Below are 20,125 nucleotides of genomic sequence, written 5' to 3' on the forward strand. Positions count from 1 at the left end.
GATGTCAGCTATTACTGGTCCTCAGATGTGTTCTTAGTGAGTCCCTTTAACTTTCTGCCTCTGCCAACTCTTCTTTCTCTCTTGTGTCCAGCAATAGTTTTTAAGTCTGGATACAGATTATGGGTTGCAAGGCATTGCAGTTGTTTCACAGAGCACAAGGTGATTGTGTGGGGAAGGACATTCTTGCATCTGCAACTGGTATGGTCAACTACGTCACACACCCACACACTTAAAATGCATGTAACACTTGAACAAAGTAGCTGTGAAAAATGCCTGTGCTCCTTTGACAGGCCTGGAAAGGTATCCAGAAATTGTTGGTAGCTTCAGTGTCACATTCCATTTAAAGGTATGGCTGTGCAGGATCTGCTGGGGAGATGGAGCACATCACAGTAAAATAGCTGTCTGAGCTGCGATAGTGTTGGGAAACATTGATGCAAAGCATCAGTTTCTAAGATAATAGAGATAACTTGGTCAGGACTACAAAGTGGGTTTGGAATACAAATGGTTAATGCATACATACAGAAATGTGGAGAGGTGTATAAAGCCAGGAATGTAAAAGATAGGGAAATCCTGCATTACAGCTGGCCTTACAGTTCCTTTTATTTCTTTGCTTTTTGTAATTCTCTGGTCATATACCATTCTCCCTTTCCATACTTCAGATGGAGGGTTGCTCACAGAACAGAGAACTATTCAATATTTATACTCCCTCATTCATCTAGGCACATCATTGTACTGCATTTAATAAAAAAAAAAATCAATTTTTATGAGGTTTTTCTCCATACAGTATTGATGGGTTCCACATACAGAACCACTGTACCTCAGAACAGTCCTGTGAAAGAAAGGGTTTGGGGAATGAGTTTGCCCATAACCACAGATGACACTGTGGACACTGACAACACAGATGCATGTCCAACTTGTCATTGCCACAAGTGACTTTTTGAGAAGCATGCCAGTATGTTATAACATTTGATTTGTTCATAGCATAGCTCTGATTGTCGATGTTGGTGCCTGGCAACAAGCTCAAATTGAACTAGAACTGATAGACCATCCATGCTCTGGATTTCATCAACTTGTTAGGTTTCACTTAGGCTGGCTTTTTTTTTATCCTAGTGAAAGAAGAACTGCACATAAAGACGTGAACATACCAGCACCCAAGATTTCAGCCCTGCCCCACAGAAAAGATACTTTTCCCTGTCCGCCCCACAGAAAAGATACTTTTCCCTGTCCACCCACTTGTTCCCCTTTACCACGCTGGGGGAGCGGGTTATTTAGGACACATTTGAAATAGCGCCGTCTACTGAGCATCCAATACCCTTCCTGCGGGGACTTCTTGGGTCGGGGTTTTGGGAGGTGAAGCGTCTGTCGCCACAGCCCATGTGATGCTGAATGTTCAGCCTCTCAAGTTACCGAGCTCCCCAAACCAGTCTGAAGCTTTCCATCCCTGGGATGAGTCAAGTTGCTTCTGTCCGTCTACTATGATTCAAGTCATCTGCTCTGAAGAAACACAAAAATAATCCTAGTAATTCAATCTAAGTGTATGAACACACATTCCATTTTAGGGTTCACTCCCACAGTCCGTTCCTGCTATGTTGTGTCTTTGTCTCTGCGGTGCCTCCATCGTGTACGACTCACTAGGAAGCACATTTTGGTACACTGAGGCACACTTTGACTGGCTGCCCGTGATTTCTTGACCGCTCGCTTGGATGGGTCTGCTTGCTGAGTGGGGACTTTAATTTCTACAGACTGACGGGTGGAAATATTCCACGGAGGACGGAGCTCTGGATCACGGAGAGGGAAAGGAACCACGTGGGGAAAGTTAAGCGAGGGCACAGCTGGGAGATTGTTCTTCCATGAAGAGGGGTGGCTGCTGCAGGTGACTGGGGCCACTCAAAAGGACCCACAGCCGCGGCAGGCGTTTGCAAACCGGCCGTGGGGGCCCCACACATGTTGTCCTTCCCTGGGCCGGGCTGCAGCCCCCGGCCGCCCTCCCGCTCCACAGCACTCATCTCCGCCTCCATATCCCCCCCTTTTCTCCCCGTTTCTCTCGGGATTTCTACCCAGCCACCTTCCTCTCACCCCAGATTTTTCCCCGCCTGACAACAAAGGAGGCGGCCGGGCAGCCTCGGCGGTGACTCAGCGGCGGGCCCGCCCCCGGCCCGCCCCGCCGCTCCCCTGAGGCGAGGCCGGGCCGGCTCCGCGCGTGTGGCGGGGCCGCGCCGCCGGGCAGTTAGTCCGGCAGGCGGGCGGCGTGCGGGCGGCTGCTGGGCTCTTTCCGTCCCTCGTCTTGCTGGGCGCCTCGGGGTCTCCCTGCCCTCGTTCTCCCTGCCCTCGTTCTCCCGCGCTGCCAAGCGGGGAAAGCCACCCCGGCGAGGTACGTTTTGTGTTTCCTCACACAAAGGCGCGGCGCTGGAGGGGTGGGATGGGACAGTCGGGGGTGGCTGTAGAAAGGCGGCTCCCTGAGAGGGTCCGCTCTGTAAAGCGGGGGTGTCCCGTTAGCGTACCCTCTCCCCGAGCTATCGGGGTGCCCATAGTGGGAGGGTTGTGCGTGGCAGGAGGCGGCAGAAGCGGCGGCACCACCGGCGGCACTACCGGCCCGTGGGGCTCTGGCCGGAGAGCCCACACTCCCCTTCATTCATGAAGGGAAACCTGGGAGGTTAGTCGTGGCTGTGCAAGAAGAAAACTGGGCGGGCGCGAAGTAGACGTGTGCCCGGGGGGGTGTGTGTGGAGCCGAGGGGATGCTGCCGGTCCCGCCAGCCGGGCGCCCGGCGACCCCCGCGGCTGAGCCAGGAGCTGCTTCGCAGGTTCCCCCCCGGGCTTGCTGGGACTGTAAGGCCAGTGGGCGTTTCGGCATGTCCATGGCGCAGCTGCTATTCTCTAGTGATTTCTGCTGAGGTGGGGGCACCCCCACAGCACGGTAGGGTCCGTGGGGTGCAGCCTGGTGGGACATGGGGCACGTGGTGTTGGATGGGAAGAAGAGGTGGAAAAGCGAATACAACATGTACATATTTTATCTCCTGTACATCCTACCCTGTAAAATAAGAATTCAGAGCAGCTGAACTTTTGGTGTGGACAATGGATGTTCCCTTACAAATCTTTTAAAAACAAGTAAAAGCTGGGAGCACGACAAGCTTGGAGGACTTCTGCCGTTTCTGTGTCTCCATCCGTCCATCCTGGTTCTGTCAGTTTCCAACGGCCCTGAGAGTCCAAATGTCCACGTTTACCGGTGCATTGGGTTGAACGGCTGGCCAGGATAACTGCATGGATAAGTGTGTTTTGGGGGTTCCCAAGACAAAAGGGTGCAATACAGCACCTCTGTGGGACTTAACTACTTGTTTGCTTCTTCGTGGATTGGCGTTTTTCATAGCTTGATGAGTTCTGGCGTATACTGATAATAGTCCAAGCGCAGTGTACAAAGTCTGGTCCTTCAAGTCCAGGGCAGTGTTTGTAGCAAACTTGAAAGAGAGACTGGAACGAACTTTCTGGGATTTGTTGAAAGTTTGCATAGTCAGACAAAAATGCAACAAAATGAGGAAAAGATGCTTCTGTGTGAGCATAATGTGGCCGCTGTGTATAGTTTGTGGTGGGAGTATTGTTGAATCGCTCTTTGGGAGCAGTGCTTTTCTGTGCTGTGGTACTTAGTGCACACATGTAAGTCCTGTAGCACTGGTGAGGATATTTTACTTTGATTGGCTTGGCAGAGAAATGGGAGTGTGGAAGAACTCTGTTAAAGAACTCTGTTAAAAACTGGAATAATTGCTTGTGGATCTTGTAGGCAATTTGACAAGACATTTAAACTGGCTTTAGTTTCTGTGTGATATGAACAGGACATTGAGACTCCCTTGCTTTTTTGATGTTTGTTTTCCTGGTGATATATGGACAGACAACATGTCCTATGAATGTGAAAGCTGCTTGCTTATTGTCAGCAATATTTGCATAGGGACAATAAACAGTTGTTTGCCGGGCTTTATTATAAAAAAAACACAAATGCCCCTATCTCATAAAACAAAGCCTTTATTGTATTAAAGCAACAGTGGACCAGTTTCATGCTTGTTGTAGTTCCACTGGTATCGGTGGAGTTTTGCCAGAGATGATTTTGGCAGGTGACGTGTCACTGCTGTTTTTCAGAGTCCAAGATGCTCAAGAGTGATGCTGTTATTTTGCTTCCAACACTTAAATATTGTTAATTGAAATGGTATGCTGATGGTTCCCAAAGTAAGAGGCAGAGATGAGAAAGTCGCCTCGTCAGGTCCTCAAAACACTTCCCCACTTGCTTTCTTCTTTCTGCTTCTGATCTTATATCCCTTAATTTACTTTCTTTCTTCTTTTTCAGTCTTAGCATCTTTTTTCTCTCTTCACAATTAAGAAGTTTCTCTAAACTCCAGTTCACCTCTGAGCCCGTAAAAGTCTTGAGACTGACTGTATTGAACCCTACACCATCCCTGCACGACTGGGAAGGTAAGTGAGGAGATGTGTGGCAGCTGCAGTTGGGAGATCTTTCTCGCACATGCCTCCTCTTTACAAACTGTTCTATGTGGTGGCTATGGTCAGAGCATTTGCTGAAGTGGCAGATTGTTTGACAGTCACACAGTGGAGCAGCCAGCAGACTGGCATGGAGTGGGGGAGCCCCTCCATTCTTACATTATGCTGTACTTGGGACATTGAGAATCCACTGATTTTGAGAGCACCCCTTCATAACATCAGTAAGGACAGGAAAAACATCTACAAGTTGGAGCAGAAGGAAAAATGGGGAAGATAGAAGGAAATAGACTTGTTTACTAGTGATGGGAAGAAGAATAGAACTGTTTAACCAGTAATTTGCTTTATCAAGGTTTCAAAAACACAGATTTTATTGAGTAAAACGATGTTATCTTTGTATGTAGTTAACAGTATTCTATACACGTGGCCAACTCCAAGGCTTTTCTGGCACTGGTAATTTTAAGCAGAACAAGTTTCAGTGTTCAGCTTTGCAGCGTCTCTCCTGAGCTGTTTTTGTATCTGACATCTTTCTGCTGTACAACTTTGGATCTGTTTGCATCTCATATGTACACAGAAAGAGCATGTCAGACAACTCACAGCTGATGCTGTTCTGACATTTTTGGAAAATGCAAGCATCAAAGAGCAAGATCCACACACTATTTAACTTTGGAAGGGAAAAAATGTGCTTAATACGTCAATTCAGTTATTAGTCTAAAGTTTATTCTGGTTTGGCCAGACCCGGCATGTTCTGAGTACCAGCAGAAGTGTGGTTTGCAGCTTAACATGATGTTGCAAAGATCCTGCAACTCGTCTGTGTTTGCTTGAAGACCATGTAAGTTGTGTTTTGGTGTTAATTCTAACATAAGGAAATGGAAAGATGCAGCTGTAGAAAGGGAACTGATCACATGCTAACCTGAACACAGAGCTGCAAATTTTGTAAGAAAAAAAACAACATTTTTTTAAGAAGAATGAGTGATCTGGCTAGAACTGTATTTCTCAGGGATACTTCCTCTTTCTTTATCTTGCCTGTTCTTGTCAGGCTTACCTCTGTGAGCTTCACTTACATTAATCCTCTCAAAACCACGCTGAAGTGGGAAGATGTGGGGAAGACGCCTTCCCTTTGCAGATGGGAAGTAAAAGCACATGAAAGTAAGTGGGTCATTTGTGACTACACGGGAGCTGTGTAGTGGTGCAAGAGCTTGGAACCATTGTTGCTTCCCCCTTTATGAACAGGTAGAAAGGCAAAAGGCATGTTATGAAAATCATTGTGGTTACCGGGCTGTGATGCAGTTAGTGGTTGACTGTCTTTCCACCACCAACATGTGTGTTGGTCTTTGTTAGACTACAAAAAACAGGATGGCTGTGTAACGATAAGTGCTTAAATAAAGACATTCATCATACACAGGAGGGTGAAAAAAAAAAACACAGTAAGGGACACAACATTTTTCTTCTTCCTACACCTGCTTGTTTTTACAGATGGATCTCTGGGTGGATCTCTGGAGAGATACTTTTTTTATAGCTGATTGTACAGTTGCATGTCAGCAGGTGTCTGCAAAAGGGAAGAGAAAGCTTTGCAGAGCTATGAGTGTCACGGCAAGAGCAGGACTGCTTTTCTGTGACCCCAGCAGCTGGGTAAGATGATCTGGGTGCAGATCTGCACCCTGAAAGACCAGATTTGTGCTTGCTTCTTTTTTTTTTTTTTTAATTTTTATTTTTTTAAAATGGTATTTTCTGGAGGAGTGTCTCCTCTTAGATTTACTGTGCACAGACACTTGTGTAGCTGTGGCTCTTACTCAGCTGCTCTTCCTCTTCACAATGGTGGTGTGAAGGGCTGTGTGACAGCAGGGAGCTGTGTGTGGCAGTTCTCTAGTGCCAGAAATCTGGCAGGGTTTATATGAGTAGGGGACACTGACATCTGCAACAAAAGGAAAGATGTGATCTTTTCTTCCCCTTTCTATGTAACTCAAAACACCAAAGGATACCTGCTACCTCCATGACACTGAAGTTTGAAGTAAACTGTTTCCATACAGCACAGTGTTTGCTGGTTGACTGTTGTATTGCAAGGTCTGTCATTGTTTTTATTTGTTTCAAGGAGGTTGGACTAGGTGATCTCTGGAGGTCCCTTCCAGCCCCTACCATTCTGTGATTCTGTGACAGCTTACTACTTGTCTTTAGGCCAACACTGCGGGTTTTGTGCAGTGAAGAGTAGGAAACTCACAGGTGGGAAAGCAGCGCTTCCAAGTGTGTGTATAAAAGAATAAGCCTCTGTCCACTGGTCTGTATCACAGTTAAAATTACACTTGAATTCAGTACTTTACTGATGTTTTTAGCCTGTATTGATGGCTGAAAGGTCAGGGTTTGTGCTGGCTTGGTGCAGTTTCATTTTGAGTATATCTCTGGTCCTGTTTGGAGTCTTCAGGAGGTCATCAGTTTGCTTAGATGGGGCAAGGATCCTGGTTTCATGATGAGAGGAGGGAGCACAAATATAATAACCTTTGCCTTAGTTAGCTTTATTTATCCTAGAAGCAAAACTCCTGCATTTGCTTGTATATTTAAAATTTCTCTGGCAAGAGAAGGCCTGAAGTTGCCTTTTGTGCAAATACATGTTCTTCAAAACTGTACTGGAGGAAGAGTGGGACACATTCTTTCAGATGAAATAGATTTCTATATTTTTACATTTATACTGCAATAGCAGGCAATGTATGTGTCTGCAGGACACAGGGGTCTGTCCTTTAGCAAATCTCAGCCTCCTACATTTACTCCTCCTCTTGTATGAGCTGCATTAGAATCCTGTAGAGAACTGTCTTTAGGAAGAGAAAGCATGAAACATGCTCTTTCTGTAAGGGGTGCTTAAATGTTCTGGACAGCAACCTTGCTGCTTGTTGTCATGGGATGAGTCTTACATTTTAACTTTCAACCCAGAAATTAGTCACCTTTCCTGTAAGCTGGAGAGCTAGCTAAACCTCACAAATGCTTCTGAAGGAGAAACAAACTGCCCTCATGTTTGATTGCAGTTGAAGCAGTCCCTCTGCTTTTTAGTACAGTGTGTTTTAGGGAGAGGAAACTGTCTTGAAACGGTTTGCCATTGTGTAGAGGGAAAACCCACTTCAAGGTGCTTTTACTTGCTTGTATGTTAAGAATTCTCCTTTATGCCTTGGGAGGACATTCAGTTCATCATATTCACGCCCACTGGTGCCAGCTTACTCACCAGATCCAGTGGCATCTGCTCTGAATGGGAACCAAACATGGCCAGTTCCAGGTATTTCAATAGTGATGGCATTCAATGGGTCTTTCAGTGGGTTGGTGAGAGGAGGATGATGGGAAATAATAGAACAATTCTTTTCATTCCTGGCCTGTACAGTGAATAAGCATTCATAAGAACTCATGTATATACACAGGCTTTTGTTCTGATGCTAATAATAAAACAGAGTTCACAGCTTGGAGTAGTCAAGATGATGTGGCGAGAAGTGGGTCAAGACCACTCATGTGTGCATAACTGCACTCCTAATCTAGGCCACTGCCTGGGCTGGATGATTCTAAACAAGCTGAAAACATTTCAGGGGAGCTGGAGTTTATGTTGTTGGGTGGGTGAAGTGCACCCCTTGCTGAGCAGAGCACTTAAGAAGGGGGATCTCATGGATGGTCTTGAGTTGCTTTTCATGCTAATGTAACCAGAGAGTAAAAGCTTTACTGTTTCAGAACCTCTGAGGAGCAAACAGTTTAGTTAGATGCAGAGGAAATTTTTGTCTTCCTGACAGGATGAGTTGCTGAGCAGCTCCTCAAATATGTGCACTGCTCTGCTATCTCAACTGAAATATATCTCTGCTAGAGTTCCCTCTTCAGTGTCAATAACATAAATAAGACTTGCCAAGTATCCCACTGCCTTGCTGCTGTGTCTTTCAGGCTTGCCACGGTAGTTCAGCTCCTTGGTGCCCTTCAAGGAAGAGTTGATTCCTGGGCTCACCCTGAGATGCAGTTTGAGGTTTGGCTGTTGGTAGAAAAAGAAAGCCAATTCTCATCTGAAGATGGGGGTTTATTTTTGGAGAGAATACGGAGAAGCTTGATTGTGTTATGCTAGTCTTGGCATTATATTATGATTTATTTATTGTTTCCCATCCTAGAACTTTTCAAGGTAGCTTGTCCTTGAAGATGAGCTATGTCATATAATGTAAGCTGTAATATGCTTGTTTTTGCTTTCCTAATACCTGGCACATCACAGTCTGGCAGAAATATATAGCCAGGTTTAGGTGTCTTAAGAGAATGCAGGAAAAGATGAGGGAAAAGTTATGGTGCATTTGGGATTTTCCCTGAGTGGGAGGCATTTTTTTGGTATTTCTAAAAGTAAACTAATTTTTCTTCCAAGCCTTAGAAATACCTTTGAGGCTGTTCTTCTATGTAATATGCAGAATCAAACTGGAGCACTGTGGCCTGTGACTGGCTTCGTAGTTGTGCTGGCAGTAGGTTTTGCAAAGTGAAGAGATGGCCTTCCAAAGGTGGCTGCTAGGGTGAGCAGTGAGCGTGGCTTGTCTTGCTGCTCTCCCACCTTTCTCCTGTGTCCTTCATAATGGTGAGCTGTGCGGTGACGCACGAACTGCTCAGAAATGCTCTGATGCAGGGAGTCTTGTGTATTCTAGAAAGAAGCCCTGGCTGTGTGTGCTGTTTGTTATCACAGATAGTGACTGTGGGGAGCAGGGTGACTCTCTGAAGACAACCAAAGTGTGCCTGTTACTCTTCATTTACCTGTTCTTCCTTTCAAGTGCAATAAAGCTGAGCAAGATGTAAACTTCTAATGCAGAGTGTGCGCGAACATGTTCTTTCCTTTTCAGAAAACACCATAAAAGCTGGCTTCAGATTTCAAGAAATTCAATGTATGAAAAAACCAGAAAGTGCTTATTTCTTGGAGTGAAGTTGTATCTCATTCCAAAGACTTAGAGAAATACTTTCTGAACTTCCAGCAATAGAAAGCCAGCCTTGGAGCTTGTTCTGAAGACTGTAGTTTGTGAATGTCCATGGCAGTTAGTCTTAGATGGAGGATATAATTTAACAATCTGAAGTGTGTTAAAGATGCCATTGTATCAAGACACTCATTCTTTTGGGGGACCTAAAATCTGGGTTCTTGGGCCTGACTCTCTGTAGTTAGTGAATAATGAAGCTGAGCAAATAAGTGGAGAGGTAAGAGGCATCAACTGGCCATGTTATATGCTACATCCTTTTTCTAATCTTGCAAAAGTGCTGTGGATTCAAAGTTTCCTCTCTAAACCCCAGAATATACTGTATGTGCAGTGACTTGTTTGTTTTTGTTTTTTTCTTTTGTAGAATGTAAGCAGAATAAGATAAGTTTCCATGCTCGAGGATGTGAGGGCAAGTTAGTACATCAAGTTGGGAAAGGAGCTTGCCAACTATCGTTTTGTTTTCCAGTTGCCTGAGAGGCCTTCCTGCATAGCACTGTCCTAAAGACAGTTTATGCCCTGAGGAATTTACAGGTTAAATATGGAAGAGAGAGTGAGTGAATGGACACTGGAGACATAAAAAGGGCAAGTATGGTTTTTTGGTTTGGTGGGTCTTTTTGTTCTTTTTTTAGTGGCAACAGCTTAGTAGTTTTGCAAACTTGGAAGTGTATGCTTTTTTTTCTTGCATCAGAGGTCAGTTCTGCACTGAATGCATCTGTTTTGATGAAGAGTCAGTTTTTTAAATTCCATTGTAGTTGTAGCTTTATGTATGTAAAGGTGCTTCTTCACTCGTGTTTATTGCATTACAGGCACAAATTTTAACACTGTAAGCTGCCCTATAGGGATCTGTACACTTTACAGCTTCTTAAGGCCTACTTTTTCTCTGAAAAAGCACTTAAAAGGCATCTCCTCAACCTTGTTACCGATTTCCAGGTAACTAACAGGATTAGCAGATCCAAGATAACATGTTCTTTTAGCTAAATGTAATCCATTTGCTAGCTTCAGCCAAAAATATTACAGAGAGGAGAAACACAGCTCTATATAGTGAATATTTTCAAAGAAAATGGGACTTAAAAAAAGACAAGTGCTTTTTGCTAGAAAATGTCTTTAACTGATGTCACTTCTGAATACGGAGTATAGTTTGAAATGCAGAATCTGGTCAGTGGTGCTGGTATGGCTTTTTAAAGGAACTGGCTGAAGGACTTCAGAAGAAGGGAGAGTGAATTCCTGGGTGCTATAGTTGTGGGCCATATGGGGACCTAAGTAATTGAGTTTTCTGCTCAAATTATAATTTGAGTATCTCCTTGGTCTTTTCCTAAAACACTGCTATGAATTCCTAAGTAGCTCATCCTTTCCTCAAAGGTGTTGGGGTATTGGTAGCATGAGATGACTACAGCCAGCATCTGTCAAGGAGAGGCTCTCATTTCCGTGATGCTGAGGTTTTGGTCAGTTCAATCCATGATGTACTCAGCTTTGCAGCCAGATGTATGCCCTTTATAACGCTATGCTAATTTAAGTCTTGGTGTCTGACATACAAAATTCTTGATTGCTGAAGCACCCCCGTGATGACTTCCAGTAATATGTTGTGGTGGTGCTGGTTTTTTTTTTAAAGAGCCTATTTTTTCTTTGTCAGAATTCTTGAAGAAAAAAGGACTCTTCAGGTGCTGAAGCACAATACTTTCCTATGGTTCTCTCTGTATTGGTAGAAGGCTTTGTTTTAGTCCGTGATTCTTTTGACTGTCATCTGCTAACATATAGGAGGAAAGCTCTCTTTTGTCATGTCTGTTCATTGTGCTGAAAGGCAGTTTAGAATGAACATAAGAATAGAGAAGTGTGTGCTTTCAAAGGGCTTACCACTTCCAACATTGACTGAAATAGAACTTAATGAAGAATTTTATCAAATTAGGCATACCATGCAGTGATAAAATGGTGCTTCATTACATGACTGCTCTAAGGGATCATTTAAACCCCTTTCTCCCGTTTTGGATCTTAATCTCTTTATTACAAGTAACATCAGGACTGCTTGAATTCAGTATTCATGTTTGAGATGGTGATGAGTTAATTCATTCCCTTTTTTTCCCCCCCTCCATCTTTAAGATAAAAGGAAGCCTTGGCTGATTTCCTGTTCAGGTTTGATGGTTCATAAGGCTGGAGATTCATCTGTATTTTATCTCCAGAATCACACTTTGGTTTAGGGTGTTTTTATTTTCTAATAGGAAGCTGATTAATTGACTGCTGAAACAGGCACAGATGTAGTTAATTTACTTTTGAAGTGCAGATGTTTAGAGTGCTACAAAGTTAGGCAAAGGTTGGATTTAGAAAGCATCAGGTTACACAGAATGTTACAGAATATCAGAGATAACTCATGCTATAAAAGCAGTGAAATAAGGAACTCCCATTCCCAGTGGGTATTTTCCTCCAGGAAGAAGACTGGAAAAAAATTCTGTACTTTAAAATACAGACATTCTGATTCTTTGGGGTTATTTTGGTTTGGTTTTTTGCCCCCTTCCCCCCCCCCCCCCCCCATAGTTGAGATGCTGTGAACTCAGATTGCAGTATTACAGTTTGCTAAACAGGAGGCTTGGAAGCCTATTGTAGGAGATGGTATCCCTGAGGAAGGGAAGACTATGACAGCAGTAAAGCCTCATAAAAATTACAGTTATTCCTGTTAATTTTGTTTAACTAGGTAGTTTCTGCATAGAATTTCATGGAGCCACTGTATATTTGTGCATTTGAAAACCAAACTGTGTCAGGGTAAACAAATCCTTCCAATATCTTATTTAAAGTAAACAAATTTTTATTATTTTCTTTCTTCTTTTTTTTTTTTTCAGATTGATAAAGGCTGAATTGACTTGCCTACAGCTATAACCAATTAGTGCAAGGATAGAATTTGAACTTGGGACTTTGAATCAAGAGAAAAGCAAACAAGATGAATATATAATATAAACATTGTGTTTCAAGCATAAACTTGCTACCACAATACAGAAATCATCTTTTCCTAAAGGCCTTTAGGCAAGGAGGCAGCCTAAAAAGCTGCTTCGTACTGAAAACAGGATCTGCTTAGACTGTGATGCCAATGTTGTGCATCTTGCATTACCCCCATTAAGCTTGCTGCTTCTGAGAAAGTTCCTAAAGACAAATTGGACTTCAAATGAAATTTTCAGATGACAGAAGTTAAAATGAGGAGTACTAGCCAAATTAAACTTCATCTTGAAAAGCTGCAACAAAATCATGCTACAGATTTGCTTTACTTATCTCCCAGATAGATTATTGGGGTGAGTCACCCAAAGCAGTTGCACTAAATGTGGAAATGAGGCTGACTCAATGACAAGTGATTGGCATAATTTTATGGGCTGTCACTAACTGCAGTTTCATTAAATTGCAGTTTTCCCTCTGTCCTGAGCAAATATTAATTTTCATTAAAAATTTGGCTTAGTATAGAACAAACATTTTATTTGTACTTTATTTTTTTTGCTATTGTTCAGTTCTCTGGGTGACAAAGACCATGGCCTTTTTTTTTCCCCCCGTGGTGAAAAGGACAAGGCATCCTGCAGCACAACACTCTCTTGCTTCTCTGAGTTGCCTTTTAGAGGAGTAGTAGCACTTTCCCTGTTACTGCACAAGTTTAGTCTTTGTGTGTTTTGGGGAGAACAGTGTGGTCCTGTAACGGTTTGGGGTTCTCTCCAGTTCCCTGTTTTCTGGGAATGCTTTTAGAAATAATTGGAATTAGCATCAACACTTAGTGCTTTCAGTCAATGCCCTTGTGCCACTGATGACAATTAAGAGATTAAGAGTTTTTAGTGGCATTTGAGTAAGTGATTTTCAGGCATTCCTAATGATAATCTCTTGTTTTGAAACATGGTAAGTTATAAAGCAAAGCAAACTTTTCTGGACTTCTAAATGTCTTGTGTACTGGTTGCTGTTTGTATTGGATTCCTTTGCTCTTGTTTGCTCTGGTGCTCATGATTCAGTTGGATGTGAGCTAGCCAGCACCTGACTAATGGAAAACCTAATGTAAATAAGTGATAGTGCATGCTAGAGAATCAAAAAGGCTTACAGTCAGCCATGGTGCTCTTCAAAACAATCTAAAATCTTTCCATAAACCAGTTGTTGAATGAGAAGTGGATGAATTGAAGTTTAAAAGCTTGAGGCATTAAAGTTTGGGACATCTACAGCCTAGACTAGGCTATGCTTATAAATATCTGAAGGGTGAGTGTTACGATGACATAGCCAGACTCTTCTCAGTGATCTCCAGTGACGGGACAAGGGACAGTGGGTGCAAGCTGGAGCATAGGAGGTTCCAGGTGAACATAAGGAAAAACTTTTTCACTGTGATGGTGGCAGAGCACTGGAACGGCTGCGCAGAGAGGATGTGGAGTCTCTTCCTCTGGAGACATTCAAAACCGGCCTGGATGCATTCCTCTGTGACCTACTTTAAGTGATCCTGCTCTGGCAGCACGGTGGGACTGGATAATTATAAAGGTTCATTCCAACCCCTAACATTCTGTGATTCAAGTGTTACTACTTTGGAGTCCTTGATAAAAGGGGAGTGGAAGAGCTTTTTAAAAAAGATTTTCTTTATCTAGGGTTAATAATTGAATCTAGGGTCTGAAGTATATGAAGTACTGGCACTGGCGTGAGTATCAACCTACTATTCAGATGTAGGGTGGTCAGCTTACATGATCAGATTCTTTCTGTTGTCTTCCTCTCAACTCTCTAACAATATAGCCTTTATTGAGAATTGTTTTCTTCTGATTTGCTTATTTTCCACATTTCTTTATGGGAGGCTTAAATTTACAGTGCAGTTCCTCTCCCCTTTGCCTGAGTAGTGTTTAAGAATGATTTTTATTTTTTTTTTAAATCCAGAACCAGCTGTTTTGAAGCTGAAAACTTAGCTACACAAGTTAAATGCCCTCTGCTGTCATCTGGCTAAGGTGTACACACATTTGCACTAAATAACAGTGAGCTGCCCTGCAGCTGTTACTTGTGCTGGCACCAGCCTTTTTCTCTTCCCAGCTCTGTTCTGGACTCCAAGGGTTGCTTTTTAGAGGTCTTGGGGAAAAAGCACAGGGTGAAGCTGTGTGGCTCAGTAGAAGCATGCAGGTATCTTCTGGAGCCAGATGTTCAGCTGGCTCCATGCCTGATTCTAAGCATGAACAAAATAAGCAAGAGTGAAGGTAGGCAGTATGATTTGAACTCAACCGAATGACTGGCCTAGGATTAAACTAGATTTATTCTCATTGCAGGAGGGTTAGACCTTGTTGTGTTAACCTATATAAGGCAATTTGTTAAAGGTTATTAGTTTATTTTTCTTTTTTTCTAAGTAAAAGATGCTTTAGATGACAGGTGTCAGTTACTGAAATGGCAAACAACAGGAAGTTTGTAAATTGCCTGAAAATGATTCTTGCAAGAACCTGAAATGTTAATCATGTTCATCACAATAAAGGTGTGGTTTTCCTAATAGAAGAGATCCTTGTACTTAAAGGTGGAACAATTTGGGCTTTTTATTTTATTTTAAATGTAAATTTTATTTTATTTTATTATTTTATTTCACTTAAATGTGCCACAGAAGCCAGAGATATCACAAGCCTCTTTTTTTCAGAAGAAATGCAGACAGGTGGGTAGGTTAGAGTTGGCCTTTTAACCTTTGTAACATTTGATAAAATCTGGCCTGATTTGTCAAGTGGGTAAGAAAATGGGTCAGGCTGTAATATTAGACTGGAAAGAAAATGAAATGAGATAACAGCAGAAATATTAAAAACACCTAAATCAAGCCAAACCAACAGTATATGTGTGTGTACTATATATATTTCTGCTGCAAACCAAAATTGATCTGCACAAGATAAGGGTTTGCACAAATCTTTCATACCAGCATCTCAAGCTTGAATTCTTCTGTGCTGCATAATTAAGTCCCCAATGTCATCCTGTTCACACGTAGTCAATTCGGGTCCTCCAGTTTTGCCTTCCATAAATCTTGGTTTTGTTTTCCTCACAACTCATTTCCTGCTGTTTCAAATTCTCTGAGTTTGGTTTTGGTTGTAGTAGCCCAGTTTTGCAGTCTGTTTTTGCTAATTTAACTGAGATGTGGTAGTCAGAGTAGTGCCCTAGATTATTTCTGCTTTGTGTCTAAAAGCTTTACAACGTTTGCTACCTCTTTTGAAAGCCTGTCGTGCAACCACACCCATTTCCTTCAGCTCTAACTGTCATTTGTTGGGTAGCTGAGCTGAGGAGTAGCAGAGTAGATAAGCTTTCACACTAGTCAAATTTCTGAGTAACATTTTGTAAAGTTGAAGTTGGGCAGGAAGAACCCCTGTGTATTTCAGTCCCCTCATCTGTTACAAGTCTGAAGCTGTAGTGCTCTACCTGGACTTCAGCAAGGCCTTTGACACCATGCCTCATAGCAAACTCCTGGCCAAGCTGTCAGCCTGTGGCTTGGACAGGTGTACTCTGTGCTGGGTTAGGAACTGGCTGGAGGGCCAAGCCCAGAGAGTGGTGGTGAATGGTGCCACATCCAGCTGGCAGCCAGGCACTAGTGGTGTGCCCCAGGGATCAGTGCTGGGCCCCATCCTGTTCAGTATCTGTATTGATGATCTGGATGAGGGGATTGAGTCCATCAGTAAGTTTGCAGATGACACCAAGCTAGGGGCAGGTATTGATCTGTCAGAGGGTGGGAGAGCTCTGCAGAGGGACCTTGACAGGCTGGACAGATGGGCAGAATCCAAGGGCACGAGATTTAACACAACCAAGTGCCGGGTTCTACACATTGGCCACAACAACCCCAGGCAGTGCTACAGGCTGGGGTCAGAGTGGCTGGAGAGCAGCCAGGCAGAGAGGGACCTGGGGGTACTGGTTGATAGGCTGACCATGAGCCAGCAGTGTGCCCAGGTGGCCAAGAAGGCCAATGGCATCCTGGCCTATATCAGGAATAGTGTGGCCAACAGGAGCAGGGAGGTCATTCTGCCCCTGTACTCAGCACTGGTTAGGCCACACCTTGAGTCCTGTGTCCAGTTCTGGGCCCCTCAGTTTAGGAAAGATGTTGAGTTGCTGGAAGATGTCCAGAGAAGGTCAACAAAGCTGGGGAGGGGTTTGGAACACAAGCCCTATGAGGAGAGGCTGAGGGAGCTGGGGTTGCTTAGCCTGGAGAAGAGGAGGTTACTGTCTCTACAACTACCTGAAGGGAGGTTGTAGCCAGGTGGGGGTTGGTCTCTGTTGGTCAACCACCAACAAAACAAGAGGACACAGTCTCAATCTGCACCAGGGGAGGTTTAGGCTGGATATTAGGAAGAAATTCTTCACAGAAAGAGTGATTGGGCATTGGAATGGGCTGCCCAGGGAGGTGGTAGAGTCACCATCACTGGAAGTGTTTAAAAAGTGACTGGATGAGGCACTTAGTGCCATGGTTTAGTTGATTAGATGGTGTCGGTTGATAGGTTGGACTTGATCATCTCGAAGGTCTTTTCCAACCTGGTTAATTCTGTATTTATCACTTCCACTTGGAAGGTTTTTGTAACTGGATGAGCTACTCCTGTAATTCAATGACATGTGCATCACAAACTCTTGAAAACTGGAAGGGATAGGAAACTTAGCTATTTTGTAACCCAGCTTCAGGCCTTTGAGCTGAAAGACTAACCACTGAATTCAACATACTGCTGGGTTGTGTCACTGAAAGATAAAGATCACCTTTACATGAAGTGGAAACTTAGACACACTCATATGAAATCAGTAGGCCCAGGGTGAATATACATTGGCTGTGGTTTGTTTTTTTTACAGTCAGACATCATTGTAAAGCAATTTCTTTGTGTTAATGGCCTGTCACATCAGGTAAAATCAGTCTTTGCTTAGATAGGACATAGTTATTAGGGAAAGTGGTTGCAGACCTGAGCTTGTGTTCTAACTGCATTGTCTCTGCTGGCCAATAACCACATGTTTTATCTGGTGTTCTTCCCAGTGCACCAGCATGCCTAGTGAGTAACATAGAAAAACATAGAACAGGAGTTGATCCATTTGGCCAACTTACAGGGTATAAGGATCTCATTATTTTTTCCTACTTCCTGCCTTTTTTTTTTAACTGGTTTTGTTTTGGGTTTTGTTGTCATTATTTGGTTGTGTGTTTTCTTTATTTATTTATTGCTTTTTATTTATTTTACTTATTACCTTACCTTTTCAACACAGCATTTCCCCTCAACAGTCTAGGCAAGGTTCTTTCCCATTTCATCTATGTGTTAGTATTTCTATGAGGATGGCTACATTGAATGAGGAATTTGGGGTTTATTTTATTTGTTTTAGCAGTAGGTTATTGTATTTGGATCTTGCAGGCAGTTACATAGTTACCTTTTTATTTGTACAGAAAGGGAAGGTTAAGAACCACATGGGAGGTGGGGAAGGGAGAAGGGTGTTTGTAATGGGCAACTTTCTACTATCCATAAAACTTCAATTAACTAAATGCTCTCTCTGGCCTCTTGCCCATGTAATAAATAGAAATCAAAGACCTTCTAAGTCATTATTATGTCTTATCAAAAATGCTTACACTTCCATTTACATTTCCATCCAGTTGGATGTAAAAATGCCTAATGAGTGTGTGACCGTTTAGGATGTTACTGCACGTAAAGAAAAGGTTACGCTGTTGAGGGTTATTCAGGTTATATTTGCATGTTTGCACTAGTGTTCTAAAGAGTCATCTTTATCTAGCCAACCTGTATTTAAAATCACCTCTTTACAAAAGGTATGGATCCTGCAGCAGGACTCCTGATGACTTTGCTTGTAAAGTCTGCCCACTACAATATGCAGGATGCCACCTGCAGAATTCCTTGGAGAAGAAAATCCCCAAGAGGAATAAACCTCCTTGCTCCAAACCTGTGGAAGGTTTTTGGCACTACTTAACTTTTCGTGAAGAGTGGTAACCCCCTGTTTACCTCTCCAGAAGGGATTGAACTGTTACCAGTGCTGCCTGCAAATGATGTGACTAGTTACAGTGATGAATAAGGAGGAGGAGAAACAATAGCTCCAGCTGCCTTGCTTTACTTTTTGTTCCTGAATCTCCATTTTTTTTTCACTCTAATCTCCATGCTCACACAGTGAGGTTTAACTGCAGGTCTGACACTGAGCTGATTACATGCACAATCTGCAGGTGAGATGGCAAGCTGTCAGAAGGGAGACTTGCCACGCTGCCTGAGATGAAGTGGTGTCTTTCCCAGAGACTGTCCCATACCTCTTTGAGGGGAGAATGCAGGGGCAGTATCTGCACTGCTTTTAGTGCAGCCCTGAGTGTGAGCTGGGTGTGAGCTAGAACTCCTATCTACTGCAGGTTTGGTATAACTCTCCCCAGGTCATCTTCCTGTGGGATTGTGGGGCCCTCTCTCCAAAGAGATCACCTGCATCATCTCATGAACCTTGTGCCATGTGGGTGCTGGCAGCCAGGTGTGAACTCCAAGCATCATTACCCACTGCTGAGCCTGGCCCAAGCCTTCTCCTTGATTGCTCATTTCCCATAAACTGAAGATACTGTCACAGCATCTCCTGGCTTGGGTTTTTGTTGGCAAGTTTGCTTATTTAGTAGGTGCTGTTCACTACCAAGAAAATTACTTTGCTGTGAATCAGAACTGACTTATAAGAAGTGCAGGTGGATGATGACTCTAAGCCAGGGTATCTCTCTCACACCCTAAAGCAGTTGAGGCTTGCTGGATGTTAGCTGTTCTGAGCTGCCTTACAGTTTCACTATAGCCTTGGCGGGTGGGGAGGGGATTGCCACAGCTGATAGCAGCCCAGATGACAGCCAACAAAGGGTGGGGGAAAGGAAACTTCATCCCACTCTGTACAGATGGAGAGCCCTTGTGATCATGAAGATCATGTTGAGAACCCCTTCCCAGGGCTGCTCCTTGAGGCACAGGAAAATCCATCATATACTTTCAGCTCATTTCTTTTATTTCCTGGTTTGATACTCAAGTGAAATATCCTTTTAAGTGCTGTTTGTGTTTCTTGCTTTTGAAATATGGGCAAGGCTCTGTCATGGCAGGCTGTGATACAGTGCTAGGTAATTATCTCAGAGATGGCCTCTGCATTGCCTCTTGCTCTCTCATCTGTCATCAGTTCCTCCTGTGTTTTGTGAAGTTTTTGCTTCACTGCTGACTGCCACAGCAAAAAGTGAGCTCATACAGAGCTCAAATTACTGTTCAACCAGTTCAGATCTGTTTAATGGAAACCTTCCTTATGCAAACTCTTTTGCATTCGTTTGACTTAAATCATAAAACTTCTCCAGTTTAAACTTTATGAAAACAACCCGAAACCACCTTCTGTGTTAGTTACAAAACACTTTGGTTCCTTTCCCTGTTTTTAGTTCATGCTATTTACATAACCACTACTGGAATAGCATCTGGGGTAAAAAGACACTGCTTCCTAGCTGAACAATTTAAACTTTTCATAAAGGGAGATGTCTAACTGGACTCTCTGAAATGAGTTAAACATCTATTCCAGTTTAAGCCTTAAGCAGGAAGTGTGGATCACTTCAAAAGCCAGGAAAACTTGGACATGGTAGAGTGTGGATCTGATAATACCTTTCAGCAGCTGTGGAAATAAAGGAAAATGTTTGGCTGGTTCTGGCAAAATCCTGCTTAAATTTCTAACTTAGGGTGTGTGCATCTGATCTGAGTTTTTGTAACCACACGTAATGCTCAGTGGCATGAGAGCATCATCCCATAGTTACA

General features: G+C 43.3%; 1 protein-coding gene across 1 annotated transcript in view; it reads left to right on the forward strand.

The window, feature by feature from the left end:
• Positions 1 to 4,334: 4,334 nt before the first annotated feature.
• FAM107B (family with sequence similarity 107 member B) overlaps positions 4,335 to 20,125 on the forward strand; it is a 65,169-nt gene continuing 49,378 nt past the window's right edge. The window contains exon 1 of the mRNA XM_009900275.2: positions 4,335 to 4,455. The gene's annotated coding sequence lies outside the window, so the exon portion shown is untranslated. The remainder of the gene's footprint in view (positions 4,456 to 20,125) is intronic.

The sequence above is a fragment of the Dryobates pubescens genome, chromosome Z (genome assembly GCF_014839835.1).
Source record: "Dryobates pubescens isolate bDryPub1 chromosome Z, bDryPub1.pri, whole genome shotgun sequence".
Classification (NCBI taxonomy): Eukaryota; Metazoa; Chordata; class Aves; order Piciformes; family Picidae; genus Dryobates; species Dryobates pubescens.